The sequence below is a fragment of the Bos grunniens genome, chromosome 16, assembly GCF_055505025.1.
Source record: "Bos grunniens cultivar Pamir isolate PY7600 chromosome 16, Bosgru_T2T1.0, whole genome shotgun sequence".
Lineage (NCBI taxonomy): Eukaryota > Metazoa > Chordata > Mammalia > Artiodactyla > Bovidae > Bos > Bos grunniens.
Window position 1 is genome coordinate 74,576,885 of NC_141180.1, and position 19,098 is coordinate 74,595,982.

The following is a 19,098-nucleotide window of genomic DNA, read 5'->3' on the forward strand; positions in this document are numbered from 1 at the left end:
CTCCCTTTTAGGAGCAAGACTTTCTACAATGTACAAAGGGACGTCTGTCCTATGAGACAATATGTTTTCCCTCAAAATTGGCCCCATCCTTCTCTGTTGTGCACACTAGGCATATAACTGATGTTAAGTTGTGGCATAACCCAGTTGGAAATTTGCTGATCCTCATAATAAAGGAAAGGAACATGATCTTCAATGACCTAATCAGCACGCACCTTCAATAGCTGAGGAAATACAAGTAGGATTTAATTCTGAGATTTTTTTTGATTCAAGGGGACAGAACATAAGATTGAATGTGGAAGAATTTATTTGTTTAGTGGACATCTTTGAAGATACACATTTTAATACCTTGTCAAAACCCCAGGGATGGTATGAACTGGCCATCACAATACATTCTAAAAGCTGGGAAAAGGATGAACATGCTAAGTCAAAATGTCAAAACCCCATCGTAGAGGAGGGAAGAGAGGATTCAAAAGCTTGGGAAAGCAGGACATCTGGAGGGGTTACAACAGGCAGGGCAGGAAATGTCACCAGGTGGTTACATTCCATGGGAAACACTGGGGAATTCAACACTTGCCATGTAAAAGAGCACCAGAATTATTAGAATGTTCATCAGTTCCTTTCCTCAGTAAGCCAGGGCTAACTGTAGCAGAGGCTGTTACAGAATTGGGATCAATAATGGAAACAGACATGATAGCACCCCAAACTGAAAAGGTCTATATATTTGCTCAACTACTGGAAACCAAGAGGACACAATTATTGCAGTGAACAACTAGATTAGAATCACAGGGTTAGACTAGACTAGGTTTATCTAAGCCATAGATATTTATGGGGATAGAAGAAGAACATAGTGGACATAAGTGCAAAGAAATAGGAAGCCCCAATGGGTACCACCTATCTTAACAATATCAGGAGACACCAAATTTAAAACTTTTGGTTGTAATCTTCTAAAAAAGCTATAATTATCTGCCCAGATTCCAGATCTGAGCTCATTTTCAGGTCCTGAAGCCTTTTACTTACAAGGAGGCCAGATCTCCAGGAGGAATGACCTAGCAACACTATCTAAGAAACACATGTGAATGACCTCCAGACTTCCTCCAAGAGTATCTCATAGATGTTTACTTGGATAACTGCATTGGGGAAAGGAGAGCATCCAGACTTTAGAGGATGATCTTTCAATGTCTGAGTTACCTGAATACCTGGAGATCTGAAGCACCATCATGGTTCTCTGTCTGACTGGATGAGACCAGGTAAGAAATACATTTCTTCACATAGTTCAGCAAATAGTTGGTAAACTGGGTTCCTAGACCATCTTGTAATTATTTTCTGGGCTCAAGGGGATATGATTGGGATTGATGTATCAGGAAGTTGTTGAAATTCCCATATCAAGCTCTGTGCTCATCAGAAAGAGTGACACCAAATGCAAGCTTCTGTATTTGAGCCACAAGATGATATTTCAGAAGTAATATCATATTATGAAGCAAGAAGGCAGACCTCAGTGGACTCTCTGGGATCTAAAAGATACAGAGATCATAACCCTCAACAGTACTGTATTAGATTTACCAGCTTGCCTCTGCAGATACCAAGTGGATTCTGAAGAATGACAACAGACTATCCCAAATTCAATTAAGTTGTAGCATCAATTGCAGTTGCCATTTCATATGCTGTATTTTTTTTTTAAGATTTGTTTTGAGAGTTTTCAAGCAGAAAACGATGAAATGCTTCTTGTATTGGAACAATCAGTGAATAGAGTCTTAGACTACTTGATTGTGCAAAGTTTTGCTTGATATCAGTTCAGTTCACTCAGTCATGTTTGACTGTTTGCAACCCCATGAACTACAGCACGCCACGCTTCCCTGTCTATCATCAATACCCACAGCTTGCTCAAACTCATATCCATGGAGTCAGTGATGCCATCCAACCATTTCATCCTCTGTCGTCCCCTTCTCCTCCTGCCCCCAATCCTTCCCAGCATCAGGGTCTTTACAAATGAGTCAGCTCTTCGCATCAGGTGGCCAAAGTATTGGAGTTTCAGCTTCAGCATCAGTCCTTCCAGTGAATATTCATCACTGATTCCCTTTAGGATTGACTGGCTGGATCTCCTTGCAGTCCATGGGACTCTCAAGAGTCGTCTCCAACACCACGGGTCAAAAGCATCAATGCTTTGCTGCTCTAATGTCAAATTTCATCTGAATGTTTGAGGCTAATTACTTTTGGATTGTTTACCTCCTTTGTCTTCTCTGCTGTTAGCCCATTATATTATCCCCATTCACGTCACCTATTTTTGCCCTCTTTCTCAAAATGCTCTTTGATTCTCTTACAGTAAAATCAAGCTCTTTATTTTAATGAGGATTTTTCCTTTCTCATTAGTAAGTACTTTGTACATCTCTTAAAATAATGAACAGATATACATTATTTTCTCTATATTTGAAATTTTTAATGGAAAGTGCACACTGGACAAGTCATATATAATTTCATATGTATATGGTTTCATATATATATATATATATATGCCATGAGAAAAATTGCAAGGCTTATTTTAACTTTAATTTTGTGTAATTTAAGAATGACTTCATGAAGATGATTTTCCTAAACACACAGGCTCGTGACATTATACAGGAAACAGGGATCACACCATCCCCAAGAAAAAGAAATGCAAAAAAAGCAAAATGGCTGTCTGAGGAGGCCCTACAAATAGCTGTGTAAAGAAGAGGAGTGAAAAGCAAAGGAGAAAAGGAAAGATATAAGCAGTTGAATGCAGAGTTCCAAAGAATAGCAAGGAGAGATGAGAAAGCCTTCCTCAGAGATCAATGCAAAGAAATAGAGGAAACAACAGAATGGGAAAGACTAGAGATCTCTTCAAGAAAATTAGAAGTACCAAGGGAATATTTCATACAAAGATGGGCTCAAAAAAGGACAGAAATAGTATGGAGATAACAAAAGCAGAAGATATTAAGAAGAGGTGGCAAGAATACACAGAAGAACTATACAAAAAAGATCTTCATGACCCAGATAATTACGATAGTGTGATCATTCACCTAGAGCCAGATATCCTAGAATGTGAAGTCAAGTGGGCCTTAGGAAGCATCACTAGGAACAAAGCAAGTGGAGGTGATGGAATTCCAGTTGAGCTATTTCAAATCCTGGAAGATGATGCTGTGAAAGTGCTGCACTCCATAAGCTAGCAAATGTGGAAAACTCAGCAGTGGCCACAGGACTGGAAAAGGTCAGTTTTCATTCCAATCCCTAAGAAAGCCAATGCCAAAGAATGCTCAAACTACTGCACAATTGCACTTATCTCACTCTCTGGTAAAGTAATGCTCAAAATTCTCCAAGCCAGGCTTCAGCACTACGTGAACCATGAACTTCCAGATGTTCAAGCTGGTTTTAGAAAGGGGAGAAGAACCAAGAGATCAAATTGCCAACATCTGCTGGATCATCGAAAAAGAAAGAGTTTCAAAAAATCATCTACTTCTGCTTTATTGACTATTCCAAAGCCACTGACTGTGTGGATCACAATAAACTGTGGAAAATTCTGAAAGAGATGGGAATACCAGACCACCTGAGCTGCCTCTTGAGAAACCTGTATGCAGATCAGGAAGCAACAGTTAGAACTGGACAGGGAACAACAGACTTGTTCCAAATAGGAAAAGGAGGACGTCAAGGCTGTATATTGTCACCGTGTTTATTTAACTTATATGCAGAGTTTATCATGAGAAACGCTGGGCTGGAAGAAGCATAAGCTGGAATCAGGATTGCTGGGAGAAATATCAGTAACCTCAGATATGCAAATGACACCACCTTTATGGCAGAAAGTGAAGAAGAACTAAAGAGCCTCTTGATGAAAGTAAAAGAGGAGAGTGAAAAAGTTGGCTTGAAGCTCAACATTCAGAAAACTAAGATCATGGCACCCGGTCCCATCACTTCATGACAAATAGATTGGGAAACAGTGAAAACAGTGGCTGACTTTATTTTGGGGGGCTCCAAAATCACTGCAGATGGTGATTGCCACCATGAAATTAAAAGATGCTTACTCCTTGGAAGCAAAGTTATGACCAACCTAGACAGCATATTAAAAATCAGAGACATTACTTTGTCAACATAGGTCCATCTAGGCAAGGCTATGGTTTTTCCAGTAGTCATGTATGGAAGTGAGAGTTGGACTATAAAAAAGGCTGAGCACTGAAGAATTGATGCTTTTGAACTGTGGAGTTGGAGAAGACTCTTGAGAGTCCCTTGGACTGCAAGGAGATTCAATCAGTCCATCGTAAAAGGAGATCAGTCCTGGGTGTTCTTTGGAAGGACTGATGTTCAAGCTGAAACTCCAATACTTTGGCCACCTGATGGGAAGAACTGACTCATTTGAAAAGTCCCTGATGCTGGGAAAGATCAAAGGCAGGAGGAGAAGGGGACGACAGAGGTTGAGATAGTTGGATGGTGTCACCGACTCAATGGACATGAGTTTGGATAAACTCCAGAAGTTGGTGATGGACAGGGAGGTCTGGTGTGCTGTGGTTCCTGGGATTGCAAAGAGTCAAACACATCTGAGCCACTGAACTGAACTGAACAGGAATGCACTGGGATATTTGTATCACTAAAAATGAATTAGAATTATTTATCATATGAATATAGTGATTTCTCGAGTGGAATATAGTAACTTCAAGTGTGGGATGGGATTTAGTTTGAATAGCTTTCCATGTCAAAAACTCTGGAAAATGGTTACAGAAAGTGTATCTTTGAAGAATAGAGGAAAAATTCCTTGTCTTGTAAAATGACAAAGGAATTAAAAATCACTGTCTAGCCTGCTGATTTTCTCATTCTGGCTCTGGAGCCAACAACCACAAGAACAAGGAAATTGCATGGTTGACAATTTAGTAGGTCTAATTCATCAATAAACACCTTGACAAAAGGATAACTGCAGTTTTTTTTAACTCCGTAATAGGCAGTGATTTTCTTCCCTTCAAAAAATCTGAGATATCAAAAAAGCAGCATCTGTCTACTTTTAGAAAATACTGGTATGATCCCTCTCTAAATAAACCCAAAGAACAAAAGTATTTCAAAAAACAGTTGGTTAAAACTAACACAGTCCTATTTTGTAAAGTTTCTGGAAAACGGGTCCACTATTTAGGAGATGGTTAAATTAGTACGTTTGTCAAATAATGTATAGTCTTACTTCTAAGTACACTTAAGATGTAAATTCATGTTTTTTGTCCTTTCTGAGTATTTTCCTCAATGGTTTTCACTAAGGAATTGGATACATTATTTTTAAACAACTGTCTTTTAGCAAGATTTTCTAAAATGCTTTCTCATCTGTCTTTCCTTCTCAGTTCTCTTATAGATTCTCCTGATACAATCACTCATCATGTGACTTCAAAGCATATATTTTTTCACTTCCAATCCATATATTTTAGTAAAAATCATCAGTTATATTTAATTTAGGTATGAATCCTCATTTACAGGTTCACACCTCTTACCCAGGCACAATTACTAATAGTGCCATGTTTCATTCAGAAAGTATCCCAGTTTTTGTAAATGTAAATGTGATTTACAATGTAAATGTACAATGCAAATTACAATGTAAATGCAAATTATATGGTCACTCTCCTTCATAATCAAGGATATCAGTCCCAGACTAGCCTTCTAGAATTTCACCACATTTTTGCCAAGTAGATCATACAATTATATTCAGTAGTTTGAGGAGGTTTTCCTATTGTACCTTCCATTACATATGATTTTACAGTGTTTTCCCATTCTCCAGTATTTGTTGGAGGTAACTCAACAAAACTAGACCAAGCTTCTACATCTTTAATGGAGTATTTATTCACTAAACAATCATTAAATCTTTCCTTATTTATAGCTTTGATTCTCTAGAGCAATCATACAAGTGTTGTCACCAAAAATTCATTTGAAATCTTTATACCACTTTCTGCCACCATAGTTACTTCATTTAAGCCTCCGTCACTATAACACTTATTTGTGTTTCTGATTTCTTTTAGAGTAGGTATTTTCTCTTAAATTTTAGATAAAAATTGAAAACTACAAGAAAATAAAGATACCAAACAGAAATAACCATATTCCTGTTATCCAGAATTGACAAGCTTAATATTTGTTTCCTTCAGGTAACTGTTTAAGTGAATAAGGTAAATTATAGATACATTTGAAGAAAACATTAACTAATTTTAAATTATTTTTACTTCACTTCCTCTTCAAATGATCTTTCATCTTTTCCTAAAAAATAAAATTAAAAAAAAAAAGCTAAAAAAACTAAAACCTGGGGTATATACTCATATTTTAATATATATGAGTATCTATGTAGAACATATAACATTATGTAACTTTTGAGTTTTTTTTTTTTTTTAGGTGGCTCAGACTGTAAAGCATCTGCCCACAATGCGGGAGACCCAGTTTCATCCCTGGTTGGGAAGATCCCCTGGAGAAGGAAATGGCAACCCACCCCATTATTCTTGCCTAGAAAATTCCATGGAGAAGCCTGGTGGGCTACAGTCCATGGAGTCACAAAGAGTCGGACACGACTGAGTGACTTCACTTTCTTATCCTTAAGGTATTTATTGAATTTATTACAATAAATTGTAACATAAATACACTGTTAAATAGAACTGCTTCTGTTTTGTTTTGGTTTCTTGGCCAGGAGGCTAGATCGGGATCCTAGCTCTCCGACCAGGGATTGAATCTGCACCCTCTGCATTGGAAGGGGAAGTCTCAACCATTGGGCTGTCAGGTAAGTCTCTGTAACTTAGTTTTTATGGCTGTTCCCAAAATACAGCTGAGGAAATGTGCCCTTTTTACTCACAATTTACTTCTGAGCTGTATCTTTAGTTGATGGATACTAGAACTGACTACTATTGGCTTGCAAAAGATCATTGTTTCATTTTCACATCAGTAGCCTGAAATCAGCCACAGCTTATTTACAACATACAAATTGGCAAAACATTACAAATCAGGACTTTATTTTTTATAAACTGACTATATTCCTCATGAATCTCATTTTACTGTTGCTTTTTATGATCATAGTAAACTCAATGAGCTGTTGCTTTATTCCTAGAGCTGTTTCCCTTCTTTTGTCTCTCTCCCCTTCTCTCATTTGGTACTTCGGAGAGGAAATAAAGCAGAGGATATGGGGGAGGGTCTGTCTCCAGACGCCCCCATAGGGTACTGCTCTGTTACAAAACCACTGACACTCACTACTTCTTGATACATTTGTATTTAATCCTTTAACAAAAAGTGAACTATGGTATGTACTCTTGATATAAAGTATACCTTACAAAAGCAAAATTAACACTTGTTCAATCAATGATTTAATAAGATGCTAGTGCCATTTTGAGAAATGTTTTTATTATAGATTTTTAAATTATCACCACTACTGTCTGTAAACAGGCTTAAACAGTGTAATTAGTTAACTTACAATAGACGGAGCACATATTCAACACCATTTCTCCAGTACTTCAGATTAATTTTTCTCACACTGAAGCAGGCTGGTAATTCAAATCAGTTGATTTATTGTTGCCTTGTTTCCAGTAAAATTCTAGAGGTCACGTGAATATAGATTGAATGAATGCAATTTTAAACCATTATGTGTATTCATACTAAAAGGCAAGGGATAAGAAGGAAAATTTTAATAACTGTACTCCACCCTTTACAAAACTTAAATTGATTTGACTTCAAGGTGAGAGCTAAAAGCATATTCAATGTATTAAAAAGCACAAATCTACACTATTGTTCAACACACTGTTATTACTACTAGTACACCATTTTCCCTTCAGACTTGAATGCACAAAGTTTTAAGAAAATGATTGCAATCAATCTTTTAATAACTTGAGTGTAGTTCTTCTAAAGTCTAATATCTAACGCTGAGGGAGTTTTAGTCATTCTTTGCCTCAGTTTTCCTATGCAAACAGACAATTTTAATTATATCACAAATTCAGTCTCCCACTCTCATATGCAAACAGATAACAATTATATCACAAATTCAGTCCAGCCCCCTCCACCTCAGTAATATCCTGACCCTCAAAACAATAGTAAAAAAGAAAGAGAAGCCAGAACGGTAATAATTTGCTAGCCTCCTGGCTTGAACATTATAAACCCAGATGTTCTGATACTTTTATTTCATTGTAAGTCTGGGTAAGATTTATTGTGAGTACTGGTTTCTATGAAAAGAAAAAGAGGAAAGAGGAGAAAAGAAGGACAGTAACTTAAACCACTAAAGTGAATTAGTAACAAATTAGCAGTTTTAGTTTTACTGTTATTTTCCAAGTGAACACTTTAGCTGACAAACTACTCATGTTTCTTCACTTTTTAATTTTTTTTAATTGACATATAGTTAATTTACAATATTGTGTTAGTTTCAGGTATACAATAAGGTGATTCAGACATATACGTGTGTGTGTGTATATATATATATATATATATATATATATATATATATATATATCTGAATATATATATTCCTTTTCAGATCCTTTTCCATTATATGTTACACAGTAGGTCCTTTGTAATAAATGATATCATTCTACATACACCATTCTAGAACTTGCCTTTTGTTGTTGTTGTTCTGGCTATACCACATAGCACTGTGGGATCTTAGTTCTCTGGACCTTGTCCTCTGCATTAGAAGCACAGATTCCTAACCACTGGACCATCAGGGAAGTCCGTGTTTATCAATTTTATTTGGAGTAGTGTGTATCAGTCCTGAAATCCTAATTTATCCCCCTGCACCTGCTATCCCCTTTGGTAACCATCAGCCTGTTTTCAGTGTCTGAGTCTATTTTTGTTCTGTAAGTAAGTTCATTTGTATCATTATTTTATATTTTGCATACAAGTGACATCATATATTTGACTTAATATGACATCATATGTATGACTTAATATGATAATCTCTAGGTCCATCCATGTTGTTGCAATTGTTATTATTTCATTTGTTTTATGACTAACAAAATACTCATTTTTACATATATTTTCATGTCTGAAAATGTATGTATGTTTAAACATACATATATATACTAGCATAGTGTTTGTTGTTGTTCAGTCCCCAAGTTGTGTCTAACTCTTTGCAACCCCAGGGACTGCAGCACACCAGGCCTCCCTGTCCCTCACCATCTCCTAGAGTTTGCCCAAGTTCATGTTCATTGCATCCGTCATGCTGCCCATGCATCTCATGCTCTGATTCCCTATTCTCCTTCTACCCGTGATCTTTTGCAGCATTAAAGACTATTCCAACAAGTCATGTTTGCATTAGATGACCAAAACACTGGAGCTTCTGCTTCAGCATCAGTTCTTCCAGTGAATACTTAGGGTTGATCACCCTTAAGATTGACTGGTTTGATCTCCTTGCTGTTCAAGGGACTTTCAGGTGTCTTCTCCAGCACAATTCAAAGGCATCAATTCCTCGGTGTTCTACCTTCCTTAAGGTCCGGCCCTCACAACTGCACATGACCACTGGGAAGACCAGAGCCTGGACTATATGAACTTTGTCAGCAGAGTAATGTCTGCTTTTCAACACACTATCTAGGTTTGTCACTGCTTTTCTGCCAAGAAGCAATCGTATTATGATTTCATAGCTGCAGTCACAGTCTTCAGTGATTTTGGAGCACAGGAAGAGGAAATCTATCACTGCGTCCACCATTTTCCCTTCTATTTGCTGTACAGTAATGGGCCTGGATGTGATGATCTTAGTTTTTTAAGTACTTAGTCTTAAGCTGGCTCGTCCACTCCCCTCTGTCACTCTCATCAAGAGGCTCTTTAATTCTGTCAAGAGAATGCACTAATCACAGCAAATATCCTTTCTGAACAACACAAGAGATGGCTTTACACACGGATATCACCAAATGGTCAATACCAAAATCAAACTGATTACATTCTTGTAGTCGAAGATGGAGAAGCTGTACAGTCAGCACAAACAAGGGCCAGAGCTGACTGTGGCTCAGATAATCAGCTGTTCATAGCAAAATTCGGGCATAAACTAAAGAAAACTGGGAAAAATACTAGGCCAGTCAGGCATGACTTAAATCAAATCCTGTATGAATTCATAGTAGAGGTAGCAAATAGATTCAAGGGATTAGATCTACGTAACTGTGTGCCTGAAGAACTATGGACAGACGTCCATAATATTGTACAGGAGGCAGAAAACAAAACTATCTCAAAGAAAAAGAAAAGCAAGAAGGCAAAGTGGTTATCTGAGGAGGCCTTACAAACAGCAGAAGAATGGAGAAGTGAAAAGCAAGCGAAAGAGGGAAAGGTAAATCCAATTAAATGCAGAGTTTCAAAGAATAGCTAGCAGAGACAAGAAGGCCTTCTTCAATGAACAGTTTTTAATAATAAAAGAAAATAACAAAAGGGGAAAGACTAGAGATCTCTTCAGGAAAACTGAAAACATCAAGGGACCGTTACATCCAAAGACGGGCACAATGAAGGATAAAAATAGTAGAGACCTAGTAGATGCTGAGAGATTGAGATGGAAAAAGCACATGGAAAAACTGTATTAAAAAATATCTTAATGAATCGGATTACTATGATGGTGTGGTTAGTGACCTACAGCCAGACATTCTTGAGTTCAAAGTCAAGTGGGCCTTAAGAAGCACTGATGTTAATAAAGCTAGTAGATGTAATGAAATTCCAGAAGAACTATTCAAATCCCTAAAGGATGATGCCATCAAAGTTTTGCATTCCTATGTCAGCAGATCTTAAAGATCCAGCAGTGGCCACAGGACTAGAAAAGGTCAATCTTCATCACATTGCCAAGAAGGATAGTACCAAATAATGTGCTAGCAATCAGATAGTTGCTCTCATTTCCATGCTAGTAAGGTCATGCTTAAAATCTTGCATGCTAGGCTTCAGCATTATGTGAACCAAGAACTTCCAGATGTCCAAGCTGGGTTTAGAAAAGGAATAGGAACTAGGGATCAAACTGCTAATATTCGCTGGATTATAGAGAAAGTGAGGGAATTTAAGAAAAACATCTCTATCTCTTTCATCAACTACACTAAAGCCTTTGACTGTGTGGATCATGACAAACTGTGGAAAGCTCTTAGAGAGATTGGAATACCAGACCATCTTACCTGTCTCCTGAGAAACCTGAATGTGGTTCAAGAAACAGCAGTGAGAACCCTGTGTGGAACAACTGATTGGTTCAAGACTGAGAAAGGAGTGCCACACAGCTGTCTGAAGTCACCCTGTCTGTTCAACCTATACATGGAGGGCATCACAGAAATGCTGGGCGGGCTGAGTTACAAACTGGAACATAGTATTATGCACACATAAATATCACCATCTTCCTTCCCAGAGACACATGCTATGCATTTTATTATATTTAAATTTTCTATGGGTTAATCTTAAATTTTAACAAATACATTAACCCTCTAGGTCTTTTAGAACTCTTAAGAAAATTCTTGGACCCACAGCAGATTTCCCAACCTGGGGATCGGGCAAAGGTACTGAGAACCCCAGGGAATTTGACTTTGGAGGCCAGTGGGATTTGATTTCAGAACTTCCACTGGACTGGGGAAACAGACTCTTGCAGGGCACAAAGAAAACCTTGTGTACACCAGGAACCAGGAGAAAGGAACAGCGTCCCCACAAGAGACTGTGCCAGATTTGCCTGTGAGTGACCAAAAATCTCTGGTGGAGGCATGGGTCCACAGTGGCCTGCTGCAGGGTCAGGGGCACTGAATACAACAGTGCATACACAACTCCTTTTGAAGGAAGTCGCCATTATCTTCATTACCCTTACCATAGTTTGACCTCAGGCCAAACAACGGGGAAAGAACAAAGAAACCCAAATCAAGAGAAAATTAGATTAAAGACTGATTAAACATGACCCCGCCCATAAGAACAAGACCCAGTTTCCCCCAAAATCAATCTCTCCCATCGGGAAGCTTCCATAAACCTCTTATCCTTATCCCTCAGAAGGCAGACAGAATGAAAACCACAATCATAGAAAACTAACCAAACTCATCACATGGACCACAGCCTTGTCTAACTCAATGAAACTATGAGCCATGCCCTGTAGGGCCACCCAAGACACATGGGTCATAGTGGAGAATGCTACAAAATGTGATCCATTGGAGAAGGGAATGGCAAGCTGGTATTCTTGCCGTGAGAACACCATGAACAATATGAAAAGGCAAAAAGACGTGGCATTGAAAGATGAATTTCCAAGGTCAGTAGGTGCACAATATGCTACTGGAGGTGAGTGGAGAAGTAACTCTAGAAAGAATGAAGAGAAAGAGCCAAAGCAAAAACAATGCCCAGCTGTGGATTTGACTGGTGATGGAAGTAAAGTCAGATACTGCAAAGAACAACAATGCACAGGGACCAGGAATATTAGGCCCATGAATCAAGGTAAATTGGAAGTGGTCAAACAGGAGATGGAAAGAGTGAACATCGACATTCTAGGAATCAGTAAACTAAAATGGACTGGAATGGGCAAATTTAATTCAGATGACCATTATATCTACTACTGTGGGCAAGAATCCCTCAGAAGAAATGGAGTAGCCTTCATAGTCAACAATAGTCCAAAATGCAGTACTGGGGTGCAATCTCAAAAATGACAGACTGATTTCTGTTCCTTTCCAAGGCAAACCATTCAATATCACAGTAATCCAAGTCTATGCCCCAATCAGTAATGCTGAAGAAGCTGAAGTGGAATGGTTCTATGAAGATCTACAAGACCTTCTAGAACTAACACACAAAAAAGCTGTTCTTCTCATCATAGGAGACTGGAATGCAAAAGTAGGAAGTCAAGAGATACCTAGAGTAACAGGCAAACATGGCCTTGGAGTACAAATTGAAGCAGGGCAAAGGTAACAGAATTTTGCAAAAAGAATAAACCGGTCATAGCAAACACCCTCTTCTAACAACACAAGAGATGACTCTACATATGGACACCATCAGATGGTCAGTACTGAAATCAGGTTGATTTCAGTCTTTTTTGCCAAAGATGGAAAAGCTCTATACAGTCAGCAAAAACAAGAACAGGAGCTAAATGTGGCTCTGCTCGTGAACTCCTTATCACAAAATTTAGACTTGAATTGAAGAGGGTAGGGAAAAGCACTAACCATCCATTTATGACCTAAATCAAATCCCTTACAAGTATACGGTGGAAGTGACAAATAGATCCGAGGGACTAGATCTGAGAGTGCCTGAAGAAATATGGATAGAAATTTGGGACATGGTACAGGAGGTGGTGATCAAGACCATTCCCATGAGAAAAAAGTGCAAAAAGGCAAAATGGTTGTCTGAAGAGGCCTTACAAATAGCTGAGAAAAGAAGAGAAACAAAAAGGCAAAGGAGAAAAGGAAAGTGATGCCCATCTGAATGCAGAATTCCAAAGAACAGAAAGGAGAGATAAGAAAGCATTCCTCACTGACCAATGCAAAGAAATCGAGATCATAGAATGGGAAAGAACTAGAGAACTCTTCAAGAACATTAGAGATACCAAGGGATCATATCAGGCAAAGATGGGCAAAATAAAGGACAGAAATGGTATGGACCTAACAGAAGTAGAAGATATTAAGAAGAGGTGGCAAGAATACACAGAAGAACTAGACAAAAAATCTTCATGACTGAGATAACCACGATGGTGTGATCACTCACCTAGAGCCAGACATTTGGAGTGTGAAGTCAAGTGGGCCTTAGGAAGCATCACTATGAACAAAGCTAGTGGAGGTGATGGAATTCCAGCTGAGCTATTTCAAATGCTAAAAGATGATGCTGTGAAAGTGCTGTACTCAATATGCCAGCAAATTTGGAAACTCAGCAGTGGCCACAGGACTGGAAAAGGTCAGTTTTCATTTCAATTCTCAAAGAAAGCCAATGCCAAAGAATGTTCAAACTACCACACAATTGCACTCATTTCACATGCTAGCAAAGTAATACTCAAAATTCTCCAAGCAGGCTTCAACAGAACATGAACCAAAAACTTTCAGATGTTCAAGCTGGATTTAGAACAGGCAGAGGAACTAGAGAGCAAATTACTAACATCTGCTGGATCATAGAAAAAGCAAGAGAGTTCCAGAAAAACATTTACTTCTGCTTTATTGAATACACCAAAGCCTTTGACTCTGTGGATCACAAAAATTTGTGGAAAATTTGTAAAAGAGATAGGATTACCAGACCACTTTATCTGCCTCCAGAAACATTTGTATGAAGATCAAAAAACAACGGTTAGAACCGGACATGGAACAAGGGACTGGCTCCAAACTGAGAAAGGAGTACATCAATGCTGCATACTGTCACTCTGCTTATGTAACTAAAGGAAATCAGTCTTGAATATTCATTGGAAGGACTGATGCTGAAGCTGAAACTCCAATACTTTGGCCACCTGATGCAAAGAACTGACTCATTTGAAAAGACCCTGATGCTGGGAATGATTGAAGGCAGGAGGAGAAGGGGACGACAGAGGATGAGATGGCTGGATGGCATCACTGACTCAACGGACATGAGTTTGAGTAAACTCCGGGAGTTGGAGATAGACGGGGAGGCCTGGCATGCTGCAGTCCATGGGGTCGCAAAGAGTTGGACATGTCTGAGCAAGTGAACTGAACTGAACTGATGCAGAGTACATCATGGGAAATGCCGAGCTTGATGAAGCGCAAGCTGCAATCAAGATTGACTGGAGAAATATCAATAAACTCAGATATGCAAATGACACCACCCTTATGGCAGAAAGTGAAGAGAAACTAAAGAGCCTCTCGATGAAAGTGAAAGAAGAAAGTGAAAAAGCTGGCTTAAAACGCAACATTCAAAAAACGAAGATCATGGTCCCATCACTTCATGGCAAATAGTTGGGGAAGGAATGGAAACAGTGACAGACTTTATTTTCTTGGGCTCCAAAATCACTGCTGATGGTGACTGCAGCCATTTCTTCCACAGCCTTTTCTGTGGAAGAAAAGCTATGATTCAACCTAGACAGCATATTCAAAAGCAGAGACATTACTTTGGTCACAAAGGTCAGTCTAGTCAATGCTATTCTTTTTCCAGTAGTCACGCATTTATGTGAGAATTCGGACCATAACAAAAGCTGAGCGCCAAAGAATTGATGCTTTTGAACTGTGGTGTTTGAGAACACTCTTGATAGTCCCTTGGACTGCGAGGAGATCAAACCAGTCGTTCCTAAAGGAAATGAATCTTGAATATTTATTGGAAGGACTGATGATGAAGCTGCAGCTCCAATACTTTGGCCACTTGATGCAAAGAACTGACTCAATGGAAAATACCCTGATGCTGGGACAGATTGAAGGCAGAAAGGCTGGACAGAGGATGAAGTGGTTGGATGGAATCACCAGTGTGAAGGACATGGGTTTGAGCAAGCTCTGGGAGTTGGTATGGATAGGAAAGCCTTGTATGCTGCAGTCCATGGGCTCTCAAAGAGTTGGACATCACTGAGCAACTGAACTCTAGGTCTTGTCCCATACAGCTTAGACTTTTTACATTTATTCATAATCACTCCTTGGTGTCCAACTCTTTGCAACCACATGGTCTGTAGCCTATCATGCTCCTCCATCCATGGACTACTCCAGGGAAGAATACTGGAGTGGGTAGCCATTCCTTTTTCCAGGGTATCTATCCAACCCAGGGATGGAACATGGGTCTTTATAGTCTGAGCCACTAGGGAAGCCCAATCTAAGATTAAGAAGTTGAATGTCTATACTTTTTCATCCCTTTCCCATCTTCTTTGGGTTACAATGTGACATAATTTCCCTTATTAGTTTTTTTCAGTCCAACCTCTTATCTAGGCCCTAATTAACTGAAGAATTGTATAGAGGAAAAATTACTATTTGTACTTTGCAAGCTTAGTCCTTTAAAGCCATCACATTTTGTTTCTTCAAAATTCTTAGCCATGGAACAACCAGTGTATTTGAAGCCAGGGGTTAAATGAAACATAATTTGAGGTGGGGAAGTATTTAAGTAGAACACATTAATTCATTATTTCTTATATCAAAATTATTTATCTACTTATACCAATATTATTCCTCCCTTAGATTGTGAAACTGCTTTGTGATAGGAATGGGAAGGAAGGGAGATGGCATAAACTGAAGCGAGGTTGAACCGTTTCCAGGTCTTGTTTAAGTGCAGACTTAAGAGCAACGTATTGGTGCTTTCAGCCAAAATTTCAACTCGCCATCACATTTGTGGTAAAGAGACCAATAGCGTTACAATTATTGAAGTAGAAAATGTGTTTTCCATGATCATAGCTAATATATAGTGAAATATAGATCTTGGTTAAGGAGCTAAACTATTTTAATGGATTTTAGTGACAATATGTCTACTTTTTCCAAGTTTAAACTAAGAAATGGGAAAGATGTTTTTTCAACAAACATATCTGTACTTCAATAACATCATTTCTAATACTGACACTTGATTGATATGTTTATTTTCATTTTTATTAGGAAATTGTTCTTTATAATCCTTATCAAGATTATATTTTCTTAAATCATCAAATTTTATATTAGTATGTTCCTAAAATAAAATGTTGAATAATGAATCTTCTCTTTAATATCACCATAGGTTTTCAGTATGTTAAATTTATATATAGTTTATGAAAATTTTTAATATGAATAGACTTATGAATCATGCTAAAATCAACACTGCATTATATAATTTTAAATTATACCCTATCATACGTATTTACCTTTATTCTTTTGTGATATAAGCTCCCCAGCTGATTTTTATCTAAACATTAAGGAACATATTTGCAGTTTTGCAGTATAATCATGCATACAATTTTCATACACATTTCAACCATTTATAAATGTTTATAAAAATGTGCATTTCCATTTATGATGTTACAGCCTTTTACCTGCTTGCGAGCAAAGGTATGTATTGCCAACTGAAGGTGTATCCCCTGGTGGGTGGCCAATGATGTTATGGATGAATGAACATTTCGCAAACCTTATTAATAAGAAAATGGGGAGCTGGAACCCCCACTCCCACCACGGTAGGGAGGGGTCCCTTCCACTATGGACTGTCAACAGAGACTGCGTGGAGAGCCCAGCCTTTTACCTGCACCTCACAGGAACAGAGCAGGGATCTCAACAGAGAACAGGAGAAGGAAATGGCGAAGAGTTGGGACCCGTGCTCTCATAGGACAAAAGAAGGTCAGAACCAGCACCGAAGCAAATCAAAACTCAGACCACAGGAAACAATAGGAGACTATGTTCAGCTGAGGCGAACAGGCGTTTTCTTAGAATGACATCCCGGCCAGGAGCTTTAAAAATAACATTGACATATCTACTACCTACAGAGAGAAAAAATTTAAATTTATAAAGAGAAATCCATAATTAACAAAGTTAAACCTATGAGAGAGACTCGTCGTCGGACATTAAGGCCCAACTAATTAACGCACAATCTTCCAGTTCCTCAAATCCCCCCCCCAAAAAAAGTTGTTTGTTTTTTTTTTCCAGTTCTTGTCTCCTCAACCTGAGAAAATTAGTAACCGAAATGGCCTCGTCCCCACCCCGCCGCCTCCCGGGGCGCAGGCTCGCTCTCCCCCAAACTCAATCGCGGCCGGAGCCAGGGACGAAACCGCAGCCCTCGACCCCGCGGGCCCCGAGCTTCCGGACGCGCCCCTGCGGCGCCCGTCTCCGAAAACCCCACCCAGGGCCCCAAGGAGCCGGGCCACCCGACCCGGGCCGACCGCCGCGCTCCGCCTTCAGGCCGCGGGCTGCCTCCGCCGGCCGCGGGCCACACCCCGCACTCCCCGCCCCCGGCCTCGGGTTGCGGCGTCTTCAGCCCCCGGCCACCGCCGGGACCGCGCTTCCGCGCCGAGGTCTGGCTAAGGAGCGGGATCAGCCCCGCAAGGGTGAAGAAAGGGGCGCCCACGCACCTCAGCGGAACAGGATCCTCCCGCGGCGGGAGTCCGGCCGTCCTCGGCCTGCGTTGGAGGCTCGACGGGGACCGATCTGCTCCTCTGACTTTGCTCCGTCTGCGCCTCCCGTCGTTTTCCGCGGGCGCGGCCGCCACAGATCGAGAGGCTTAACATGGCGCCTCAGAAGGAGCGCCTATAATTCGCGCAGGGCCCACCGTGTCCCGCCGCCAGCGGCGCCGCGCGGGACGTTCGCCGCGCAAGGACAAGGAGCCGGGCGCGGACGGGCGGCGAGTAGTCCCCGCGCTGCGGAGCCGCCCATCGCCGCCTCACGCCAGCCCGCTCCCCGGAGGCTCTCCTGGGTTGAGGCCGGCGCTGCCCCGCCGCGTGGGACAGGAGGGCGGCCCGCCAGGGCGACAGAGCTCCTGTCTTCAAGAACTGTTAAATGCTCTCAGATATAATTTTGCATGAAAGTGTTGAAACAATATGAATGTGATAGTCGCGCACTCGTGTCCGACTCTTTGCGACTCCATAGACCTTGGGGAATTCTCCAGGTCAGAACACTGGAGTGGGTAGCCCTTCCCTCTCCAGGGCATCTTCCCAACCCAGGGATGGAACCCAGGGATCGAACCCAGGTCTCCCGGATTGCAGGCAGATTCTATACCAGCTGAGCCGCCAGGGGAAACCCTGTTAGACAAAATTGTTTATAACATTTTGAATGAAAAATGCTTTTGATTAGTTTCATAGGGAGGAAAACAAATCACAGTGATAAACCTCACTGTTCTCTAAAATGCAAATGTTTGCTGGAAAGCAAGATGTTCACAGATTAGTGGTACTGAATGAGCCTCTCAGAGAAGATTAGAGACCTGGGTTACTAAAATCATTGGAGTGGAATGGTTAAGAGACTTCTCTGCCAGAGAAATCTTCTCTGCTATATTTCAAGTAACTTTAGAAAGAAGAAACGAGCATTTCAAAGTGCATTTTCTTCTAGGAAATTCAAAATGCATTCCAAGAATGGGCCAGTTACTTCATTTTTGCATGAGAAGAAAAATAATTTTCTTTTAATAATAGAATCACTGAACAGCTGTGCCTAAACATAATAACAACCAGCATTTCAAATCTTTTTAGTGTCCCTAGGCAGAAAGCTACTGACAAGCAAATGGAACTCGGTAATTAATAAGCATTTTGTTCTGGTCAGACTGTATGTTTAATAAAGTCCATCTTTCATTTACTCCATTTACTCATATTTAGTTAGCCCCTAATTTTGGTAGGCTGAATGCTAG

General features: G+C 39.9%; 1 long non-coding RNA gene across 3 annotated transcripts in view; it reads right to left on the reverse strand.

Annotated features, from left to right (window-relative positions):
- The window catches only part of LOC147357019 (uncharacterized), a 36,097-nt gene extending 17,914 nt beyond the window's left edge, over positions 1 to 18,183 (reverse strand). The window contains exons 1-2 of one of the 3 annotated variants that reach the window (XR_015143723.1): positions 17,837 to 18,151; positions 17,014 to 17,248 (exon numbers count right to left, since the gene is read on the reverse strand). This is a non-coding gene — a long non-coding RNA (uncharacterized LOC147357019). Of the gene's footprint in view, positions 1 to 16,742; positions 17,249 to 17,836 lie in introns of those variants that run through there. The other 2 variants (XR_015143722.1, XR_015143724.1) reach the window with 2 other exon arrangements.
- Positions 18,184 to 19,098: the final 915 nt, after the last annotated feature.